This window comes from Ambystoma mexicanum, chromosome 5q, assembly GCF_040938575.1.
Source record: "Ambystoma mexicanum isolate Mex_15411 chromosome 5q, UKY_AmexF1_1, whole genome shotgun sequence".
In the NCBI taxonomy this organism is placed as follows: domain Eukaryota; kingdom Metazoa; phylum Chordata; class Amphibia; order Caudata; family Ambystomatidae; genus Ambystoma; species Ambystoma mexicanum.
In genome coordinates, this window is record NC_090933.1 from 930533387 (window position 1) to 930558960 (window position 25574).

The window sequence follows — 25574 nt, forward strand, 5'->3', positions numbered from 1 at the left end:
GGTGCTGCAGGCCTCGCATGCTGAGTTGCCATGGAAGCACCGGCACCGTCCACAATGTTGCCACTGCGCCGTGCACCCACTCCCATAGATTCCTATGGGACTAAATGGGAATGTGGATCAAGAACATTTCCGGTACCTGACTTCCCGGCCCATGGACTTGTAATAGGCCAGTTTGCACCGGGAAGTCAGGCACTGGCAATTGTCAATGGATCCGCCAGCAACCCGCCGGTAGCAATGGCAGGGTTAAAACCAGATCCATAATGTGGCCCAGTGTCACCTGCACACTGCATCACACCCACCCCCTGCAGGGACACCCATACACACCTGCATGGACAACATGGGTACGGCATTGACCATGCACCCAGGCCCCCCCACCCCCAATAACCAGCACCTGAGATCACTGATGAACAACTCATAGGCAGCCTCTACTGCCAAGAAAAAAAGACAGAATCCACAACGCAGACACTGCATCCTGGCTGCGAATATTGCATGTGTGACTGCCGTGCTGCCACTCCCACCAGAGCACAACACTGGTAGGGCCTCACCTGCACACACACATGGGCACCCACCCAATGCGGAGTGCATATCCCTTACATGACCATGCCAGCCCTACCACTAAAACCCCACACATATCCTGGGCATGCAACCAGGTCACACATCGACTCCAGGCACGCACCCCATGAACTCCCCCCTCAACACATCCCAACTACCTGCACACGGACAGACCGGCATGCCACTACCCACAGTCAAACGTGGGTGTACATGTCAGCAGTCTCAGCACAGCTGTGTTGCATGTGCCGCCTGCACAGTGCCTGCAGCTGTGGCCACACAATGCATGCATGAGTTTGATATACCATGCAGCACTGCATGCTCCCACAATGTAATTCTGCATGATCACCATGTTGCATGTAGCTGTACAATTGTTAGCCAGGCAGGTCACTGACATCATGCCTTTCGTTGACCCACAGGAACATCATCTGACATGGACGGCGGCCAACCTGAGACATCGAGGGGCACTGGACATGCAAGGCGTACATCACTACGCCCGTCAACGTCCCCTGGCAGTACATCTCGCAGTGTGCACGTGAAAACTTCCACCGTGAACCAGGCAGCCCCTGTGGCTGATACCCCAGCTGCCCCTGTGCCCCAGGCAGCTCCTGTGGTGGTTACCCCAGCTGCCCTTGTGCCCCAGGCAACCCCTGTGGTGGTTACCCCTGCTGCTCCTGTGCCTCAGGCAGCCCATGTGGCGGTTACCCTAGCTGCCCCTGTGCCCCAGGCAGCCCCTGTGGGCATTACCCCAGCTGCCTTTGGGCCCCTGGTAGCTCCTGTGGCAGTTACCCCAGCTGTCCCTGTGCCCCAGGTAGGTTACCCCAGCTGTCCCTGTGCCTCAGGCAGCTCGTGTGGAGGTCCCCCCAGCTGCCCCTGGGTGCTAGGCAGCCCCTGTGGCATATCCCTCAGCTGGCTCTGTCTCCCAGGCAGCCCATCTGGCAGACCCCCCAGCTGCGAAGGACCACCTGGCAGTATGTGCAATGCCACAGGCACACACAAGGGGAACGGCATGGGGACGTGCACCACCCCCACCCCAGCAGCCCGACTACCAAGCCACTGACACCAGTGATGGGGATGCAGCTGGAGATGCTGAAGTTCACACGGGGGATGACACTGATCACACCCAGGATGTGTTAGGCACATTTAGCCCCATGAGCCTAACAAGTCCACAGCGCTCACCATGCCCCTCTGTCAGTTAAATGAATTTGCGTCTCAGATGAATGGAGGAGCGTTAGGACACCATCACTGCCCTGGTGCAGCAGCACCTGGAAGAGTCCCGCCTCATGAGAGAAAGTAACCAGGCCATTGGACGGCGGGTTGCCCGTGCACTTGGGCGGTCCACTGCGGCCACCGTACATTTGGCTAGGAGGGTCCATGATGGCAATAGCATCCAGTTCACTATTGCCAAGACAATGGCACTAGACCTCCAGGCATGCATGTACCGAATCGCCAGCGACAACACACTATTGGCCTCCACCAGCTCCATGCCTGTGAGCTCCCAGCCAGGCAGCCCTAGGAGGTGATCCATGCGCCTGTCTGGCATGTCACACAAGTACCCACATGCCGCAAAGCATTGGCGCAGGTAGGGCGGCACGATAGACATGGCAAGGCTCACACATGGGTATACGTGTGACTAGTTAGGGATGGGGAGGAGGGGAAGGTAAGTTGGGGGAGGGTTCATAGTTGGAATTGATATTTGTGGAGGGGGTTGGTAAATAGGGGAGAGGCGCTTCATAGTTGGGAGTGAAAGTTGGGGATGGGGAGGAGGGAGGGTAAGTTGGGGAGGGGGATGGGGGTTTATAGTTTGGAGTGATAGTTGGGGAGGAGGAGGGTGACGGGTAAATTGGGGAGGTAGTTAATGGTGAACCTGCTGTTCAAATGCTTAATTTACAATACATTTGGTTCTCAATATAAATCACGACTGGACATTCTATTTCTACGTGAGTATTAAGTGTTTAATAGAAGTGCTAAAAAAATTGTGAGTAGTGTTCAAAAGAAGTTGTGTATCAGTGCCTCCCATGCATGTTGCCCATCCAGGCCCTCCCGCCGGGGTTGCAATGGCATCCTGTCATCGTCGTCATCCCCATCCTCCTCCTCAGATGTCTAGGGGCAGTGCAATGTTGCGTCTAATGCACATATTGTGCAACATTGCACAGGCAGGACAATCTTGCCCACCTTCATGGGGCTATACATGAGGGCACCGCCAGATCTGCTGAGGCAGCGGAACCTTGCCTTGAGTAGTTCAAATGTCCATTCAATAGTGCCCGGTGTGCGGTATGTGCACGGTTGTAGGCCTCATCATGCAAGTTCTGTGACCGTCTAATGGGTGTCATCAGCCATGGTGTCAGGGAGTATCCAGCATCACCTGCATGGGAGTGACAGAAGGGGGATGGAATCGTGGTGCAATCTCATGTCAGTGAAGTGTGCATGTACACATTTCCCACATTTACTTAGCACAAGGCGTAGCACATGCCACAGGATGACCCTAGTGATGACAGCAATGTCACATGTTATGCCATAATCACATTCAAATGGTTGGTCACTCTTTTGATCTGAGTCTGTTTGGTGTGCTCACTGTCTGCAGTCATACATTGAAATGGCCTTCAATGCTTCTACGTGTTTTTTTGCTGATATGGAAACAAGGCTGTGTGGCTGCCTACTAGGAGCCTCGTATCTTGTATGGTGCTAACAATCTGCTTACCGCATCCACAGTGCCCAAGAAGCCTGACACTGAGGTGCGCGGCTGGCCCGGTAGGCAATGTGCTCACGGGAGCACCAACTACTTTTTCAATGGTGACAATCCTCCCATGTCCATATCCCCATTGCGTACTCTGGCACTCCATGGTAAGGGGGACTTGAAATGTACCCTCACCTGGCTTCCTGTACCGCAGAAACCTGTAATGGCCCTATGGCACCAGTACGCCAGGTGCATGTAAGGTGTGTGGTGCCCGGCAGGGGCAAGGACGGGCTTCCCACAGGCCTCTGGATGTGGCCCATGTGTGTGTTGGCTTTGATGCCTCTCACATATTGATGCCCAATACCACTGCATTGTTCATTCATGTTGTGTGTTTGGCTTGCTTCACCATGCTATTCTACATCTTCTGAGTGCCCATATGTCAATTTGCATGTCTGTGATCACAAGTACAATTTGTATCATGATGGCACACAGATGTGCATCGATTTGGGATATATGAACATGTGTGCAGTGATACGTTTATTGTTCATCACACATGATGCAGCATGGGTGTGGTTGTCATTCATTGTCAGAATTGTGTATTGTTTGCGCAGAGTGTATACCCTGTAATGTGCACTTGGTGCTTGCTGAACAGTTGTGTAGGCATGTGTACTTGATACATGCTGTGGGGTTCACTGATGATGGTGTGTAGGATTGCATTCATTTGACTTTTCTGTGATGCAGGTGGTGGGGGATGTGCACAGTCTTTTAGCAGGCACTTTTGTAGGTTGATGTTGCATTCTGGTACATGTGGTACTTTTGTGTGGCCTCATTTGACTTCTAATTGATAGGGATTTGGTGTGATCCATATGGCCGTTTGTTACATGCGTTCCATGCCTCTGGAATAAGGAATGCAATGTATGTGTGTTAGGTTGCATTTGCCACATGCTCTGCTGACTGTCCCTCTACCCCCCCACACAGAGGTCATGCATTGGTCATTCTACTCACCCAACAGCCAGGTGCACTGTGGTCAGTGCCTACTCCCCCGTCCCCCGCTCACAGAGGTCATGCATTGGTCATTCTATTCACCCAACAGCCAGGTTCACTGTAGTTAGTGCATATCCCCCCTGCCCCCATACAGAGGTCATGCATTGGTCATTCTACTCACCCAACAGCCAGGTGCACTCTGATCAGTGCCTATTCCCCTCCACCCTCACACTGAGGTCATGCATTGGTCATTATACTCACCCAACAGCCAGGTGCACTCTGGTCAGTGCCTATTCCCCCCCACACAGAGGCCATGCATTGGTCATTCTACAACCCAACAGCCAGGTGCATTCTAGTCAGTGCCTATTCCCCCCCACACAGAGGTCATGCATTGGTCATTCTACTAACCCAACAGCCAGGTGCAATCTGGTCAGTGCCTATTCCCTCCCACACAGAGGTCATGCATTGGTCATTCTACTACCCAACAGCCAGGTGCATTCTAGTCAGTGCCTATTCCCCCTCACACAGAGGTCATGCATTGGTCATTCTACTCACCCAACAGCCAAGTGCACTCTGGTCAGTGCCTATTCCCCCCCCCGAACAGAGGTCATGCATTGGTCATTATACTCACCCAACAGCAAAGTGCGCTCTCCGATGTGCCGTGCCATGTACCCTGGCAACGTGGAGTTCCACAACACCATTGAGCCATATGTGGATCCTGGGAAATGTGCACAACAATGTGTGATGAGGTGTTCAGCATCACAGACCATCTACACATTGAGGGAGTGGAATTGTTTGCGGTTTCTATACACTGCCTCAATAGCATGTGTGGCCACCAACTCCACATAGGTGCAATCTAACGCACCGATGCAATCGGCCATGCCTGCCAGTGCATGGAAGGCCACTTTGGTGACATTTATCTGGGCCGGGGTTCGGGGTAGGACGATGTGGTCTGCCACATGGCGCAGCAGTGCATCCAGTACCTGGAACAAGACCCTTGAAAAACAGGGTTATGACAGCCGTGCAGCTCACCCACAGTGTTTTGGTATGTGCTGGTTGCAAGCAAGTGCATTACCAACACTACCTTCAGCAAGGGGGGGATTGCAGTCCGTATATTTATGAGGCTGCTGATGTCATCATGAATGAGGGTGACAATTGATGTTATGGTCTCTCTGTCAAGTCGGTACAAGGTGTGGATTTGGCTTGGGGTCAGGTTCCAGGGCGAGGCCCTAATGTGGGGTATTGGTGGCTGCCTGTGGGGTGCTACCTGCTGCCCATATGCCCATTGTTGTTATGCATGGCCAACTGGTTCCTCATTCACCTCACGCGCCTATGCCACCTCCTCTGCCTCTCTGCTGCTTCATCCTCAATCCCTCCTTGCAGGTTCCCCTGCCCAATCGCTGCTACAGCGACTGCCAGCATGGATGTGTTGGGAGGTGGGTTGGGTGTCGGTGTGGTCCTTTTGTACTTTCCCAGTGGTCAATGGTGTGCAGCTGGGCTAATTGTGGACACCTGTGGCCTGTTCGCCAGGATGGCTGTGTTGGGAGGAGGGTTTGGTGTGGGTGTGGTCCTTTTGTACATTCATAGTGGTCAATGATGTGCAGCTGGGCTGATTTTGGACTCCTGGGGCCTGTTGCTGATCACTTGGCACTGTTTAATGCCTGGTACGCTGTGCCGGTATTACAGGTGCAGTGCTCACAGTGCCACCGGCATTTTTAAAGGCAGTGTTTCCGTGTAGGCGGTACTCTGAATGTGCGCGTACTAACGCTGTGCTGGTAATTCAGGCACGTCCGGCGACTCTTTGCGCAGGTTACGGACATGTTGCTACCGGGTGCAGTACCCGTGGTTGTCACTTTGCGGTAACGGTGTTTCCGCACTTGAGACTCTGAAAGTGGGTTGGTCTGGAAAATGGTGCTGGTATGGTGCTACCGGCACGGCTGCTTCCAGACCGGCATACTTGTAATGGGGCCCATTGTGTTTTGCAGATCAACCAACAAACGGTCAGACTCTCCAGCAACATCTACTTAGCGTGCCTCCACAGCAATACGCCTGGCAAGCTCCTCAGAGCAAAAGAGAAGAAAGCAAAATAAGACCGGAAAGTCATTCTTCTGCACACACACCATACTCAGGGCTGTCCTCATCATCCCTACTGCAGATCCAAAAGTGAACCCCCAAGAGCATTAATGAGTTACATCATTAGCAGCTCAACCCATCGACAACCACAAAAACCTATCTCTTCTGGTGCAAGGGCGAGTAGGCTTATACTATGATACACGTGCTTGCTTCACCAAGAGGTTGGGTATTAATAATCCCTTCACACTGCCCAATGTCTTCCGCCTCTGCTGATCAGGTAGGTCGCTGTCTGCCCCTGCAAGAAACCAGGTACGCTTTACAATATCTTAATTCATCTGAGATCAATTGGTTATTTTTTCCCACCCCTTCCCGTCATGACTGGCATTCTTCTGTTTGTTTACCCCTCCCTTGATCCCACTGTATTCGCAGCGTCATTTTCGATTTTTGACTTTCTTTTACAAATTTTCTCTAGCCTACTCTTTCAACTTTTAACTTTACAGCATCCATGAAAACCACCATATCCTTACCTTTTCTTTTATGTATCCCCATCTTGACGAAAGTTACTCAATTTTCATTCATCTCTCCACCTATGATTTTTCCCTGCTTCACTCCATCTTTAACTGTGTCATTTGTCTTCCAATATTCAGTATATAAATATGATGTGGTCAGCCTTCACATGAGAAACATGAAACATTTCTAACAGCTATGGCAGTTCACAGTAGAGATCTGAAATATATCATTCATCTAGAAGAGAACATGTACTTTAAAAAAAAAAAATGTATGGCTAAAACGTTCCAAATAATTAAGTGTATATATGTGTTCAGAATTAATTTAAAAAACAGACTTGTGAGACTGGGAATGTCTGCTTGTTTTATTTAATTATTATTAAGGCATATAGTTTAAAAAATCAAACCTTTGCCAAATACATAACCAGCCATATTGACTGTATACAAAATGAACTATATACAACACAACCAAAACACGTTACAACGCTATTGTTCATACATTGTAAAAAGAGAAAAAAGAGGAAAAAAGAAAAAAGAAAAAGGGAAGGAAAAGGAAAAATAAAGAAAAAGAATATGTCCTTCTTACCCAGCGGGGTCAGGTTGGGTTCTAGCTGATTGTGCTCATAGAAGCCACCCCATTGCCACCGCACAGTTTTCCCTTTTAGATGTTCACTCCTTCCATACTTACTAAAGCAGATTTTGGGATAGCTAGTAAAGCCAGTTTCAGTGATAACCTCGCCCCTGTATTTTCCATTCTCCACCATTCATCGGTGTCCATTGTTGTGCTATCCAAGAAAGTTTTCCCAGTAAGCGGGTACGATGGTCTTTCAGAGTGTGACAAGTTAGGGTAAGATGATAGGGTAAGAGTGTTTCATTTTCTCCTCTTTTTTTACGTTTGTTCCTTCAATACTTTCTAGAGCAGTTTTTAAAAAAGCGAGTAGAGCCAATGTCAGTGATAATCTCGCCCCTGTATTTATCATTCTCCACCATTCATTGGGGTCCATTGTTGTGTTTTCCAAGAAAAATGTTCCCAGTAGATGGGCACAATAGTTTTTCAGAGTGTGACAAATTAGAGTAAGATGGTAGAGTGTTTCATTGTCTCCTCCACACAGTCTGTACTTGAGTCTCCTCTCCTGCTGGGGCTTCCTGACCTCTGTAACTGCCCTAATGGGGAGTAAATTCAGCCGGAAGCTCATAAACTGTTGTCGAAGGTAAGCACAGGGGAATTTGATCAAGTAAGTTGGTAAACTACCCCTTGCTTTGGTTCCGGAGAGGATCCTCCATATACTTTGCAATTCTCCTTCGCTTCAAATGACATGATCCAGTCCGTATCCATCCGTTTTATTTAACCATGCTGGGGTTATTCAACAAATCCTCAACAGTAGCGTTAATGCTCTCCAAGTGGGTGACACAGACCCCAGACCACTGTGTTAGTAGAGGCTTGCTCAGTTCTTCAAAGGCCTTTTAGGACAGCAAGGCCTCGTTTAACCTCCACACTCAGACACTTTCCAAAGAAGGTTCAGGACTTCCACATCACTACCACCTTTCATGAGTTCAAACCAAGCTCTACTCTTATTGCTTGAACTGGCATTGCATTAGGCAAGCTGAGAACTTGCCTCCAAAAGAGCCCTTCAAGGATCGGCCAAAGAGTGAGTGGTAAAGCCAGCATTGCCTCTGTGCCATACGTAAAAACTGGCATTACTTTTTAAAGCATTAGCTTTGATGCAAAGGTCCAGGTCATTTAGTTGACATTATAGACCTATCTCAGTCTGATCCATCAGGATAAGATCGTCGGTTCAAAGAGGCTCCTGCTAAGGTTGGCGGAAAGCATCTTGTTTTTTCGAAGGCTGAATCAATATCGTATATGAATAAATTGAAGATTGCGGGGGCCAATCTACAACCCTGCTTAAGGCCATTCTCCGTTTCAATAGGCGATGTTAGCTTCCTCCCTGCGTTCAATCTCACTGCAATAGTTGTTTTCGAGTGCAGTGCCTGTATTGGGTCTAAGATCTTCTTCGGGAAAATTACATCTATTAAGGCTATAGGCCTATAATTTCCTGGGTCAGACCTATCGCCCTTTTTAAAAATTGGAACAATTATTGAATGAGTCCATGAATTAGGTATCTTCTTCGTTGTTCTGATGTGAGGAAAAAGTTCCTCTATAAAGGAAGCCCACTCCTCAGGATCATCCTTTAACAGTTTATTGGTGATGCCGTCTGGTCCAGATGCTCTTGGGGTATTGGCCATGCTTATCAGATTCCAGATCTCGTCGAAGCACCATCTGTCAATGGGGTTTGGAGTGTGTTGCTGAACCACTTTCCCGTGTTTTGCATATAGCGCCTTAAAGTGCTTGTCCCAAACTTCCGCTGGTACCCCATTACACAGGGCCGATGATTGCATGTTGTTAAGATTATTAAATATTCTCCATACCTCGCCAGTGTTTTTAGCAGCAATCGGTTTCAGTTGCTTTGAATCATAAGATGTTGGTGTGCCTTCAACCAATTTTTCTAAGACTGTTTCCGTTTTTTGATCCTATTTTCGCCAGCATCTTCGCTTGTCTTCGGAGATCTTGTTTCCTAGTTGCCACTGCTTGGTCAAAACAGCGGCATCTAACGAATGAAGGTTTCATGCCACAAGATGTTTTTTACGCAAACATAGTAAGGACTACAGTGTAAGCTTTTAGGTTCCTTGCATCTGTCTACTCACAAGCTCGGTTGTCCTGCATTTCTTGTGTCATTCTTCTGATATTTTCTGAAGTAAGTCTCAACCTAGTAAGACCTGTGTTTATTTCGAATTGCTGGGTCGTTTTAATTAATTAGTGTGTAGGCCAATGATCTATGTGACCCTTAAAATATTGTGATCACTATTGTTAGTGCTCAAGACTTTCAGAGACTTGAGCCTATCGCAAATGGCATCCGATGTGAGGAAGTAATCCAAAATCTTTGCTTCTTTGCACCTCTTCCAAGTCGTTGTTGCGGGAATATCTCCTAGAAGGTGCCCATTTACCATACTTATGTTGCAATCTGCTAATTCTTCTCTCCAATTCAGGCCTCTTACTATACCCCGAGAGGCGTTGAATTGGAGATCAGTGATGAGCTCTCCTGAGGCGTTGAAGCATTGTATATTTAAGTCACCACAAACAATAACTGCCAAGTTAGGATGTTTACCAAAGGAGCCATCAATAAGTTGCAGGACTTGGCTTTCAAATGATATCGCCAAGATCAAACCAAAGTTCCAGTAAACGTTCAAAGCCAGGACGGTTCCACAGGTCTTTCCTTTTGAGTCATCTAATTGCAGTAAGAGAGCCTGTATTAGTGGCATTGGTTGTGAGACCTTCAGGACTTTCAAGCCTCCTATGTGTCCTACTACTAGTAAGAGACCAGCCATAGGCCTGCCCTTGGGGCCTTTAATCGCTAGATTCAGATATGACATAAAGCCTTCCAAAATAGGTAGTTCACGCAGCCAGCTCTCCTGCAAGAATACCATATCAAATTGGGTGGCCATTAATACCTAGTTTCCTTTGATCTCCAAATGGTGCAGCCAAGCACTGTGGCAACGGAGTCCTTATTTCCTCTGATCTCCAAAGGGTTCAGTCAGGCTCCATGGTCATCAAGTCCCCGCTCCCTCTGATTTCCAAAGGGTGCAGCTAGGCACTATAGTCATCAAGCCCTTACTTCTCTGATCTCCTAGGAACTGTGGCCATCAAGTCCTTGTTTCCTCTGATCCCCAAACGGTGCAGCTAGGCACCGTGGCCATCAAGTCCTTGTTTCCCTTGATCTCCAAAGGGTTCAGTCAGGCACTGTGACCATTAAGTCCTTGTTTCCTCTGGATCTCCAAAGAGTGCAGCCAGGACCTGTGACCATCAAGTCCTTATTTACTCTGGATCTATCATAGAAAACGAGACCCTAAAATGCAGATGCCACCATCCAGCAACAACTGTGAACATCATTCCTAAGTAAGGCACACTTTCACTTCACTTGTTCACTTGTCTACAGACAAGATCCTTCATTTTCATATTCTCAAAGGCTCTCACAACTTCCAGGGGCTCAAGTCACTCAAAAATACAACGCCCCACATTCAAGACTAAACATTCTGCCAAGTGCAAATACTGCAGTGCTAGTTGTTGTAACACATTCATAGTCAAACATAAACAGATGTGGAAAATTGTCTGCTTTGTGGGTAACAATATCATATGTAATTCTTTAGATTTATTAGCAGCATTTGAACCTTTCAAGCATTCCATCTTACTTGCCCACCTGACATAGGCAGGGCACAGTGATATCGTAGTTGCTTGCCTCCACTACCTCCTATCAGGACACATCTGATCTATCTATTTTCCTCCGTCACCGCTCAGCCCCGGCTCTAAGGGATTTATATTTCACAAAGCTTGCTATTTAAATTACTATTTGGCTGCTGGCTACCACAATCCAGTCTTTGGCTACCTTTTATTCCCCTGTGCCACTGACGCCCACAATTTGTTGACCATGAAAATTCCCTTTACTCTGGTCTTCCATTTTACCAGGTCGGGTGCCACCAGCATGCAATGAACTCAGCAGCTAGATGGATCACTGGTGTGCTCAAACAGCACCTCTGTGCTATACCACTCTTCTCCATTGCATTCCTTTTCCTTGGGCGATACCTATCCAGGCACCATGCAATGTTCATTGTGCCTACAATGGTCTAGGCCCATACTATTGAACTTTAGTCCCACTAGGATCCATGCAATATCCCATCATCACTCTCGCCAGGGAGCCATCCAGAACTTGCTTTTTGCTGTCCCAGTTTGTTCGATCTGCATGCTCTCAAGCTGTCTGCACCACGATGTTGTTCCCTCGAAAAGACTCAATATTAGTTTAGGCAACACTGTCAGATCTCTCTCCTGATTCTCCATCTACCGCTTTAACCGTTCTTATGTAATGCGCCGCCTTGGCGCATATGGAGGCACTGGAGCAGTTTATGCCATTAATTGGGCCTGCCACATCCTGCATTGCGGAACGTAGCGGTCTAGTTTTTTGTTCGCTGTGGTAACCATCCCTTATTACCTTCCCATTCCGGCAGCCCGATGTATTGCAACCCAGTAGCCTAGGTTGGTAGATTCGGTGGTTTTTCCTTTTTGTGCGTTCAGAGATTCTGAACACCCTCTTCTCTTTTCACTTGCCCGCTGGCAGGCTTCCTCTCTTTCTCCTGTTCCACTCAGCTGTTTTTCCTGTGCAGCGGTCCCCCCGCTTCGCTACATTTCCTCTTTTCTTGCTTTCTTTGACTACCCTGCCGGTACCCCGTCGGTGTGCTTTTCTCCTGGTCTCCTTCGCCACTAGCGTGGTTCCTGCTTTCCTTTTCCTGCCCACGCTCGAGGCATCTCCTCCTCTTCCTGTGTCCTGCTGCTCCCCGGACACTCCTCGAGTATCCTGCTCGCCCAGAGCGTTCCTCTGCCTACCAGAGTTCACATTGCCTGGATCACACATGAATACACCTATGGCACTTTCTATGCAAATCTGCCCTACTTTCCGGCCCAGCAGGCGACCTTAAGGAATCAGACACGTGACTTTCTGCTCAGGGTTTTTTTGTGCCAAGCCTGGCTTTTTCCCCCTTTTCTGGCTGTTCCGGTCAGGATGTCAATTGCCCAGCGGTGCACTACTCAGGCATAGTGGCTTCTCTCCAGGGCACGCCCTATCTTCATAAAAAAGGATTCTACAGACAAGGAAGACGTAAAGACCCTGCCAGCAGTGTCATTTCATCAGGTGAGGAGGCGCTCTCTGCCGTAGAATCAGAGGTAGAAGGGGAAGAGGTAGACAGAGTTGACATCTTACCTCATGACATGGTCGAGTTACAATGCTGGTTTGTGTTTTCCTGACTCCACTCTTCTCACTCACAGATTACAACACCCGAATCCCACCATGGCCACAGCCGAGCAAGTTCAAGAGTTGGTCGCAGCAGTACAGGGTCTCACCCAGGAGGTTCAGAGCCTCAAGATGGAGACCACTGTATTGCGACAGCTGGTAACTGCAAGGGAACAACACCCTGCAGAGCTCCCCCCATGGCTTTAGCGTCTGGGAAATACAATGGGTCCCTGAAAAGAATGAACACATTTGTTGATGCGTGATTAATCCACTTCACCTTCAGAGCCAGTACATACTCCTCCGATCATGCCAGATTTGGGCTCATGATCTCGAACATGGTCGGAAACTTCTTGGCGTGGGTGACCCCTCTGGTAACCGGTTCCAGTCCGGTTCTTCATGATTTTCAGGGGTTTCCTGGCTTTGTTGAAGCAAGCTTTTGAATGCCAAGAGACATCATATGTGGCCTCTGAAGAGCTTTTGGACGTGCGCCACGGACAGGCGGACTTTTTGTACTATATAACCAACTTCAAGAGGTTGGCCACCGAAGCGGGTTGGCCTGAAGCTGTGCAGTATGCCATTTTTTTCGCCATGTGCTCAAAGAAGAAGTACAAGCTAGCTAGGACCCCACACCAAAACAGATTGAGTATCGTATAGCTGAACGCAAGTCGAAGAGAAGAAGATATTGCGGAACACCCTGTCCCGCTGAGCCTTTGGGGCCATCACCGCCTGCTGCATCTCGTTTCTCCAAAGAAGAACCCATGCAGGTGGGCACGGCTAGAGCTCCTCTCAAACCAGAAAGAATGGAATCATCGCCGGGAGAAAGGTTTGTGCATGTATTGTGGGTTTCGCCCCCACCTCCTCTGCAACTGTCCGGAAGTACTACCGCGATGCTTTGGAAACAGGCGGCCTCAGTACTAAGGGGAACAGAGTACCAAGGGCCATTTCCCAGTTCCTATGTTACCATGACGGTGTCCTATCCGGTCACACCTGAAGATTCACGTCTCATGGTGGTTGCCATTCAACTCATGATTAACCAGCAAAGGGTCGACACGATGGCACTCATAGACTGTGGGGTGGCTGGGAATTTTGTCGACTCGATATGGGCAGAGAAGGTGGGACTACACAGGTTGGTCAGAGTCGAAGACCAGAAGGTCGAGGGAGTGGACTGTCAGCCTTTGAGATCTGGACCCATCACGCAGACCCCCGAATATGTCCGGATGTTCGTCATTCAGCATTCGGAAACCCTTTGGTTTGATATAATTTGGGCAGTGCATTTCCCAGTAATACTGGGTGTCAGCTGGTTATGCAAGCATAACCCCAGCATAGACTGGGGAAGAAACACGCTGAAGTTCACTTCTGAGTATTGCAAACAGACATGTCTGCCAGGGGTTTGGTTTCGACCAGTCAAGAGCCAACACACGTCAGCTTCTCAACCCATGGGGGGTACACTGTTTGCCTGTTGAACTAACAGACTTCAAGGAGTTATTTGTTGAGAAGATTACCCATGGACCTGCCTCCGCACAGACTGGAAGACTGTGCAATCGATCTGGTCCCTGGGGCTTTGGCCCCCTTTGGGAGCATGTTCTCGCTTTCCCTCATAGAGAAGCAGGCCCTCGGGTCCCATTTGGATGCCAATCTACAGAATGGTCTTATCCAGCCATCCCGTTCCCTGGCCGGATCCTCTCTGTTCTTTATTTCCAAGAGGGGATGTTCAGAACTACGGCCTTGCATCGATTACTGGGGACTCAACAAGGTGACAGTCCGGTATCCTATGCCCTTGATTAATCACATTTTGGAAGCAGTGCAAGGGACTGTTCTATTTACCAAGTTAGACCTGAGGAGTGCATACCACCTGCTCCGCATACGCGAGGGTGATGAATGGAAGACAGCTTTTCGCACCCCGTTTGGCTACTTTGAATACAGGGTCATGCCGTTCGGGTTAGTGGACACTCCTGCCATCTTCCAGAGATTCATGGACTGCTTGTTCCCAGATCTATTGTTTTATTCCACCATAGTGTAACTGGATGATATACTGGTTTTCTCAACCTCTCCCTGGGACCATCAGAAACATCTCCAAGATGTTCTTCACCGTCTGTAGTCCTCTAGACTACTTGTAAAGCCTGAGAAAGGCCAGTTCATGGTAAGATTGGTCTCCTATCTGGGCTTCATCCTATCGAACCAAGGCATAAAGATGGACCCTGATAAGGTACCTGCCATCCTGGACTGGCCCACGCCGGAGACCGTCAAGGCCGTCCAAAGATCCCTTGGGCTTACGAATTTCTATAGGAAATTCATACCTGCTTTCTCTGCTGTAGTGGTACCCCTGACCAGCCTTCTCAAGAATGAAGCGGCCCTATTTCGGTGAACTGATGAGGAAGAGAAGGAGTTCTTACACCTCACAGAATGGTTTTGTACAGCTCCGGTCCTGTGCCAACCGGATCAATGTCGGCCATTTATTGTGGAAACCGACGCTTCTTCTGTAGCGTTTGGGGCTGCTCTTCTGCAAGAACATTCGGGAGTGGAACATCCGGTGGCTTACATGTTGAAGACCCTCACCCCAAGTCAGAAGAACTATTCAGTTATCGAAAAAGAATTGTTGGCCATGAAACTCGCCTGCGAAGAATGGCAACATCTGTTCTCATCCCTTTCTTATCCGGACGGACCATCATAAGAACTTGAGAGTATTGGATCAGATGGAGTGCGTCAATTCCCGCCAAGCTAGATGGGCTAATTTTTTTTCCCAGTACGATTTCTCCATTACCTACCTCCCAGGCAGCCAAAACACACTGGCGGATGCTTTGTCCCGTCGCTATGTATCTGGGCAGACTCATAAGAACCAACCAGACCATCTCTTTCTGAGAAACCAGATTGTATCGCAGGTGTCTTCTTTTCTTCAGGGGGTCAAGGCGGCCATGATCAACCACCCTATGACCATTTTGCCCCGGTTTCATTTGCCATCATGAGATAAAGGTGGTTTATGTATGCAATTTTTTGTTGTCACAGACAGTTTTAGAACCCAAAGGGAGGAAGCCGGATTGATGGGATTTGTTTTGTTGGTTGTATGTTTTAGTCCTCTCCCATACGGCCCCTAAAAAGAGGACATGACAGCTCTGGTCTAGTGTTGTCCCGGTTTCATTTGTCCAAGAAGGATGGACTGTTTTTCCTCCAACATCATCTCTTCATCCTAGAAGGGGATCTTCGAAACAAGGTCATCACTTGGTGTCATGACAGTAAGATCGCAGGCCATCGTGGTTGTTCTAGCACCTTGGATTTGGCAAGACGGACCTTTTTCTGGCCCAGGATGCGGGCAGACGTGGAAGACCATGTCAAGTCCTGCTGGACCTGAGCCCACAGCAAGTATCAATATCAGAAACCCATTGGATTGTTGTGTCTGGATACTGTACCACAGATGCCGTGGAGTCAGATCTCTACAGACTTCATTGTGGATCTTCTTCCATCAGAAGGATGTACTTCTATTATGGTCACGGAGGACTTGCTGTCTAAGTTAGCACATGTCTCTCCCTTGCCGTCCATACCTTCCACCTCGGGGATGGTGGCTGTGTTCGTCCGGGATGTTTTCCGCTTGCATGGCCTTCCAGACAAGATCACTTTGGACAGAGGCAGTCAATACACTTCTCGGTTTTGGAGGCCCCTATGTAGCCTTTTAGGCATTGAAAGAGCTCTTTCCTCGGGTTTTCACCCCCATACCAATGGACAGACTGAGCGCTTAAATGGGATCTTGGAGCAGCAGTTACTGTGTTACGTAAACCAACGACAGGACAATTGGGTATCTCTCCTCCCTACAGCAGAGTTCTGCTACAACAACACCACGCACTCAGCCATTGGTATGAGCCTGTATTATTGATTGTACGGTCAACATCCCCGAGGGCTGTTTCCCTCTGCTCAGGCCATAACCAACATAACTGCTATAAAAGCCACTCTATCTTACCTTTCTACAGCCCACAAGACAGCCAAGCAGCTCCTCAAAAAAGCCAAGTCTCTTACAAGAAGCAGGCAGACCGCCACCGTTTAGAAGGACCGGAATGGGTACATGGGTCAAAGGTGTGGCTTTACCCCAAGTATCTTACCCGGTGGGAGCGTCCTACGAAGTTGTCTCCCCTGTTTTCTGGGACCCTACAGCATCTTGTCCCGAATTAACCCTGTTGCCTTTCGGTTGAAACTTCCCAAGACATTGGGCCGGATTCATCCGGTATCTCACGCTTCCTTGTTACGACCGGTGGTATCGAACCGAAAAAGGCACGGACTGTGCCAACCCAACACCTGGGCATGGGCAACACCCCACTGGAATATGAGGTGTCTGGTATCAAGGACTCCAGGTATAGGAGAAGCTGCCCGGAATATCTAGTGGCATGGAAGGGTTACCCTGCATCAGAGGACTCATGAGAACCCTGGTCTTTTGTTCAAGCCCCCAGATTGGCTCAGAGTTTTCACCACTTGCACCCGGGTAAGCCGATGAGCCCCCGGAGGGGAAGGGGCCATACTGTCATGTGCCCATCTTGGCACTTATGGAGGCGGTGGAGCAGGTTCCACCATTAATGAGCTGCCACGTCCTGCTGTTACGCTCATCTGGTCTCTGCAGAGGCGTTGGGGCATCGTTGCAGCCCCACCCCCCCGGATCAGTTCGCCCTTATTTGGCTTCTCCCTCTACACGTATACAGTTGCTGCAGCAATTGGTAATGCTGCTCAGGACTGCTTATGTGAGAACATAAGGGGACGTGAGTGTGCCAGTCTGTGATCCAGGTCCCCTTCCAGACCCTTCCACCCAGGATGTGATTCCCGTAGGTTGTGCTGGCCCTAGAAGGCTCACCTGATTGTCTTGATTGATGAACTCTCTGTCCTGCTACTTCTGGCAGGGGCGCTTGTCTGACTGGGGCCGAGTTCCTTCACTGGTCCCTGCGTGTGGTAGTCTAGTCCAGCTGCGACTAATCCACTTCTCTCTAGGTGAGTGTTTTTGTTTGCCTTTGTCTTTCCTCGCCTGGTGGCTTTCGTTTTGTTCGTATAATTTGTTTTGCTTCAGCCTGCTTTTGCTGTGTTTGTTTAGTTCATTCCGGTATTGTTGTCCGCTCCTTCTTTAATGTTGTTCTTTTGCTCTCTCACCATGTAGGTGGTATTTTGGGCCCAGCAGCAGTTGCGAAGCTGATGATGGCAGCCGGAGCGAACAAGGAATGAACCCACGATGGTCCGGTAACAGGTGAGTGGTCTCTAGGGATGCGTGCATGGTCCCAATGCGGCGCGACCTATGCTGTTGCGTGATAGCTGTTGTCTTTTCGTCTTCTTCATAGGACCCGACTCCGTGGACGAGGAGTGCGACGTCGGGATCAAGATCGCTGGGTTTCTGAAGGTGAGTATGCAGATGAGATGATGAACGCCGGATTCCAGGAGGTGAGTATGCAGGATAAACGCTGGGTTCCAAAAGGGTAAGTAAGCTGGTCCAAGCGGTAGTGAGCGTCACGTTGCATGAGAATGCAAAGTAAAGCGAAGCGCTGGCATTGGGGATAGAACTGCTTATATAGCTGTGCTCCCGGGCCACGCCCACTTGTCCTGTCCTGCTTGCCACACCCTGCCACTCCTAGAGTCTGCACGTGCAGCCTGGACCTGAAGAGCCATACCCCAACAGTATGCTCATGGAAAGTGTTCCTGAATAAAAGCACATGGAAAAGTTATTGTAAATGAAGCACTCGTGCACAAACACAAAGTGTTCCTGCTACATCCTTACATGAGCCTGGCACCAAAGTCGCCATTACTGAGTCCAGTCGGGCCCCCTGTGTATATGTGCCCTGTGACCCATTACCCCCACCGCTTGATGGTGTTGTGTCTGTGTTCTTGGGCCAGTGCTCATGACACCTGCATTGCGGAAGGTAGCGGTTTAGTCTTTTGTTGGCCATGGCTGCCTGACCCTTATTGCTTCCCCTTCCTGCAGCCCGATGCGTTGCAACCCAGTAGCCTAGGTTGGTAGACCCTGTGGTTTTTCCTTTCTGTGCGTTCCGAGATTCCAAACACCCTCTTCTCTTCTCGCTTGCCCGCTCGTGGGCTTCCTCTCTTTCTCCGGCTCCGATCAGCTGTTTCTCCTGCAGAGCAGTCCCCCCGCTTCACTACGCTCCCTCTTTTCTTGCTTTTTTTTGGCTACCCTACTGGTACCCCGCCGGTGTGTTATTCTCCTGGTCTCCTTCCCCGCTAGTGTGGTTCTTGCTTTCCTTTTCCTGGCCACGCTCGAGGAATCTCCTCCTCTACCTGTGTCCTGCTGCTCCCCAGACACTCCTTGAGTATCCTGCTCGCCCAGAGCATTCCTCTACCGACCGGAGTTCACTTTCTTTGCCTGGATCACACGTGAATACACCCGTGGGACTTTCTCTGCAAATCTTCCCTACTTGCCGGCCCAGCAGGTGACCTTAAGGGCTTTTTCCTCTTTTCTGGCTGTTCCAGTCAGGAAGTCACTTGCCCAGCGGTGCACTACTCAGGCATAGTGGCTTCTCTCCGGGGCAGGCCCTAACTACAAAAAAATGAATTACAGATGAGGACGATGTAAAGACCCTGCCATCACCGTCAGTTCATCAGGTGAGGAGGAGCACTCTGCCGTGGAATCAGAGGTAGAAGGGGAAGAGGTAGGTAGAGTTGACATCTTACCTCATGACATGGTCAATTTACAATGCTGGTTCGTGTTTTCCTGACTCCTCTCTTCTCACTCTATTCCAGCTCCCTTTAAAATGTGATATTTTAATTAGGTTTCTGATATCACTGTTTCATTCTTAATACCCCTCCAGCACCCTCACAACATCAGAGGAAAGTAACTGACTTGACTATGGCTATTGAGCATTAAATTACAATTTACTTCATAATGCTACATTTGGCCAAAACTTGGAAATATATATATATTTTAGTATCCATAGCCAACCTGGATCTTGCTCTCCTCCATTAACCTCTGATATTGTAATCCTTCTTCCAGCCAGTAACTTGAGGCTCCCTTCAAAGGTCATGCCCTCCTACACCACTTCAAATATTGTAATCACCCACTTCCACCTATTCAGCATCCTCAAGATCCAACCCCATTTTTCAGTGACCAACACCCTTCTAAACCCTCTACTTTGGTACCGACCTGACTATTACAACAAACACAGCATTGTGTTTATACAATTCTCCTTCCTCCTCTTGAAAAAGTCTCCAGCTCTGCCACATACAGTATCCAGAACCTCCCGTGTGCCAACCACAACTTCTTGACACTAGTCCTGTTGGCTGCCTATGCAAAATATGGTGCTGATGTTCACATCAGTTCATCACATCTTCTTTCTTTCATTCAGATCATCTTTGTTCACACTCACTACAACTCCTTCTAATGCAGCTTACCCTATGCAGGGCCATCTTAAGCACTTTTGGGGCCTTGGGCACAGACGTATTTGGGGTCCCCCCTCCACCAAACCAAATGAATTAAGTGATCAAGAATATCTGCCCCGCTCCCCCACCACAATCACAACCCATAGGTTGATATGCTGCCTCACAGCATTAAAAATAAGGATGTTTACTCCCTTTAAGTCCCCTTACCCTCTTCATTCTTGCTCTAATCAGAATGATACACAAGTGCCATTTGAAGGCCAACATTATCAGTCTACGAAGAGGTTATTTCTGTTCTAGCATAGATGCAGGAGACTTTTTATCAATAGAATCCAGGAAGGTATGCAGTCTGTAGTATTAATTCAGGACTGTATGTAAAAGGTATATGTAATACAGAATAGACAGAGAACTCACATTTGCTGCCTAACAGAATGCAAAAGTGCTCATGCATGGATAGAGGAGACCAATTGGTAGGAAGGAGAAAGCTATGCATACCATAGCATGGATAGTGGATGCAGATTAGAAGCTACCAGGAAGATGTCGTTAACCAGACAGACTGAGATTATAAGTGGGACATGGTTTTAAAATAGTGCTGCCATTAGAGATCAAAACAATAAAGTACCTGTGGTGTGCAATATATCAATACTCACAATTATAGTGGAAGCAACACTATAGCCAGTGAAACCATGAGTGAGGCTGTTTTGAAGATCATACCCTGAAAAGGAAATCTCTCTGAAGGGCTGACAATTTTGAAAGGTTCAGGGATTGGCAATTTCAAGAGGCTAGGCAATACAAGATTAAATTAGATGCACACAGCATTACACACACTGGTTAAGGGGTGATCTTAGATGTGTGCCAACTCTGCAATTTCTGCATTTGAACACTTTCATTACCAGTTCTTACCATGAACTAAAATAATCTAATTTTATAAAAACTGACTTGGAAAGTACACCAATGACATTACCGAACAGGACAATTCTTAAAAACAAAATATTATAGAAGGGTGTAACACAGAATGATTCTAGCTTCATTCTCTCCATCATCAACAGACTATAGAACTACCAGCATACTAATCAGTGTGATTTAATCCGGGTTGGTCTTTTGTATTTTAAAGCTTTACATAGTTCCAAAACACTGGCTTGTGAAATTGTCATTTATAAACGTGCAGAAAAACCTTTGACTTTTACAAAAATGCAAAGCGTTCTTTTACGTCAAACAAACGGACTTTAAAATATGCTTGCCTGAGTCCTGCACCATCTGGTCCGCTCCCTTCTGTCTACCACCCCTTCCACTCAAATGGCCTGCATAAGAAGAAAGATCAAGTAATGGACTAAACGATGCCACCAGCATGCTAGGAGGCAAACCTCACAGGAGACAGTACAGTAATGTACGAGATATTAGATGATTTGACCAGGATCGCTGTATTGTCTGCTGGCAATACCAGGACACAAACAGGAATGCTTCAGTTCCAACTTTGGATAATTATTAATCTCTTGGACTAACAGTTTATGCTCATCATTAGAGGTGATTGCCTAGGTTTTACAACACCCCATCTGAACAAATCATTTTCTAGACCTTCACCATAAGGATGACAGGTTTGTTTTTATAGCAAGCCCTATCTGGTGAAGGTACATTGCTGCTAATAGCACCTGTTGTGCTGCTGCAAGACCAAGTACATGCACAGGCAGGTTTATAAACTTCAGACATAGGAAATGCTCAGCCAGCCTTACAGGAATGTGCTATTCTAATCTTACATAGGAAACCATATCTCTGCAATTAGCGCTTAACACACTGAGCTAACATCTGAACCATTGTGGCACTCATTTTACCAATATGCATTTCAAATGTGGCTATTGCACATGATCAAAATAATTCCTACAGGAAGGAAAGAATGCTACAGGAGTTGTGCCGCAAGGAACGAACACACAAACTATATATACCACAGTGAACACAGACAGCATCACATGATGAATTGATCGAGGCAGAATGTACTAGCCAAAACAGACAGGCAATAGGTTTAGAGCCTCAGCACCATGCCATAAAATATCCTTATGTGTGCCATTAAGTCTGGTGGATAAAGGAATCTTACCTCTTTAGATCAGGCAGCCATGTGGGGCCCCCTCTTTTTATATCAGGCAGCCTTGTGGGGCCCCCTCCAAGGTAGGGGCCCTGGGCAAGTGCCCCTTTTGCCCTCCCATAAAAACGTCCCTGACCGTATGAATACCCCCGTTGCATCCCACACTCTGCATATGCCATCTCTAGATTCAGGTGATTTCCTGCTCCATGCAATGAAACAGACTCCCACCATAGCTAAGGTCCATTGCTTGCTTGCCTAATTTCAAGAGTGCCCTCAAGAAATGCCTCCTCTGCCAGGAAGTGTTACAACACATTTATTTTCAGCATGGCTTGGCGGCATTGACAAGGCAGTGTATTAGTGTCACATCATCTACCTGTGGGTCTGCTCTATCAAATATATATATATATATTTTAGGAAAGTCCATTTGAGCCAAGTCACACATTCTACAACGCCACCTAGTAACCATAGCTGGAAGTTCACCTCCAGTTCTGAGTCACAACTAAGGCATTTTGGGTATGCAAATTAGCTCAAATACAAACCCTTTTCTGCAGAAAACTGTCTTTGCCTAAGAGGGCAGTCCTACTTTATACATAGCTTAATCAACCCAAGACAGACATTTGCAAGGCTGCCAAGACAACTACATAACTGGTTTCACCCTTATTAGGGATCATCAGTGCAGTACAGTACTGACAGCCTTATGGTTAGAGCATTTGGCCAACAGCAAGAAAGTTATGGTGGCTATATGTGTACACTGAAAGAACTTTAGTTGAAGTGCAGTTAACTTGACCAGATTTAACGCAATGAAACCCTTCAAATTCATGACCAGCTTAACTCGGCACGCTCCCATTGATGCCCCCCCTCCATAATGCATGTCCCCCATAATGTCATTTTATATGTCATTGTGAAACCCTTCTCATATAATATGCATGTGGTCATAGGCTTTGCAAAGGGAACGTGCAGTCATAACTGGTCATAACTTACCACATTTACTGAATTTCAAGGGTTTGTTGCGTTAAATCCTGTCAATTTAATTGCGCTTTAACTAGAGATTTTTCAGTGAATTTCAAGGGTCCACTGTATATGTTCCCCCAATATGTTTCTTTTATACTCACTAGTGGCAGTGCTCACTGTATATTTAAAACAATACCGGGTCACTAGTCATGGCCTTCGGCCGTGGCCTCTTTACACAATTCACACCATTCTTAAAAAATTTTCATTTTTTGATGAATTATTCCAAAAATGTCCATTTTTAGGGGCTCTTGCCAATCCCCTTGGTTTACAAAAATGTCATCCAAATCCATCCAGCAAGTCAAATGTTATTAGCCTCTATCAGCCTCCCTGCTGCAAAGCACCAATACCATTATAAATGTTTTAAGGAGCAGGGGCACCCTGTTTATTTATTTATTTATATTTATATATCGCGCAAGCAGCCCATGGGCATTGAGGCGCTGTTACTTGCAAGAGCTTAGTTACAGGAATAGTGGCATTCAGTGGTACATAATGAATTTCACAAGGCATAGAGCTGATTGCTGGGGGTCGCGTAGCTGTTCTCTGTCAAATAATTTAAAAACTACTGTATGGATTTATCCCAAAACAGTCAAGGAAATTAAGTCAATGCTTTTGTGACCAAATTGTTTCTTATTTAGTCCAAATCTGTATACGGCTGTTCAAAACTGCACTTTTTCTCTATGGGAAAATGAAAGTGAGCAGGCTGAAAACAGCGTTTCTGTATTTCCTAATAACTTTTTTCATTTTCTAACAAATCGTTCCAATATTTCCCAGTCTAGATGGGCTCTTGATAAACTGTTTGTTTGGAATTGACATCCAAATCCATCCAGTAAGTCAAAAGGTATTAGCCTCGCTCAGCCTCTGCTGTAAAAAGCACCAAGGTCGATATAAATGTTTAAAGGAGCATGAGACACTCTTCTCTTTCAGGTATTTTAGAAACCACTGGATGGATTGACCCCAAACTAGTCAAGAAATTTAAGTCAATACTTTGAGCCCAAGTTGTTTCTTAGTTGGTCAAAATCTGTCCAGCGGTTTTCACACTACTGATGTTCAAAACTGCACTTTTTCTCTATAGGTAAATTAATGGGCTGAAAACTGTGAAACTGGTACTTTGTTTTCGTAAAAACGTTTTCATTTTATAATGTGCCGTTCCCAAAATGTGCAGTTTTGGGGGGGGTTGACAAACCTTTTGTTTTGAAAATGTCATCCAATTCCAACCAGCAAGTCAAAGGTTTTTTTTTTTTTTTATTTGTTTATAGGTTTAATAACATGAGATAGACAAAGAATAAAAAAAAAATCATTGGTGATTGATCAAGCATATCAAGAAAACAACCCAAAACCACCCCACACCCTACCCCCCTCCCAAGACCACGGTTAGTTCACTGTTCCTCTCTAGTCTGTGCCCGTATCGGGGCAACTCTCTCCACTCCACTCCGTATCATCCGCTTCAGGGTGGAGCAAGGGCACCGTCAGGGCCCCCCAACAGTGTAGATCCTCGCTGGAATCTAGTCTTTGCACATGGATAGCCATTTCCCAATGCCGCGGTTTCAGCCATGATCCACTTCGTGAGGTCTCCCCACCACAGGGGCATGTGTGGACCTCTGGGGCTTTTCCATCCCATGGCAATACGTCTTTTGGCTGTAATGTATATAAGGTCAGTGAGCTTGGATAGGGGTTTGTTCTTCCTGTTTCGCCTATATCTGCCAAGGATGCAGGCCGTAGGCTCGTCCAACTCAACTACGATGTCTGCGCCAGCCACTCTGTCCTTCACTTGTGACCAGAACTCCCTGATTACTGGGCAGCCCCAGAACATGTGAGTCATTCCCGCTCTGGGTTCACTGCATTTGGGGCATGATTGGGTTCCAGCACCTGTGAATCTTGATATGGCTTCAGGTGTGAGGTACGCTCTATTGGTGATGTACAGTTGAATAAGCTGCAAGCGGGCGTTCCTGGAAACCTTCTTATTGTAGTGGGTTATATCACCCCAATCTTTGTCTTCAAAAACAAGGCCCAGTTCAGTTTCCCACTTACTCCTGCATTTGAGTCTCCCCTGGTCATACCCCACAACAGGGCTTCATAGATTTGTGAGGTTTCGTGGCCCCCCTCAGCGGAGTTCAGTATCATTTCGATGCATTCATTCTCCTCAGTCAGGTCAGCAGCGACCGGCCATCTCTTGCACAAGGCCTGTACAACCACCCTGTGCAACAGGAACTGTCCTGCCGGGAGGCCCGTGGTCTCACAGAGTTCCGAAAAAGTTAGGATTTCCTGTTCTTGAATCAAGTCCCCAAGCGTGGCCACCCCGAGGGGCTCCCATTGTGTACGTGTTTCAACTTGCCCCCAAGAGTGATTAACCATAAGTGCAGCGATAGGGATCTGTGGGGAGAACGGGTCGTCCGACCCGACCAGTTTGCAGGCCTTTATCCAAAGCCGGATACCGAGCTTGGCGAGGTAAGGGCAGTGTCTCGTAGCACCCTCCCCAGCTCACAGTATGCCTCTGAGTAACAACCGGTGGAGGG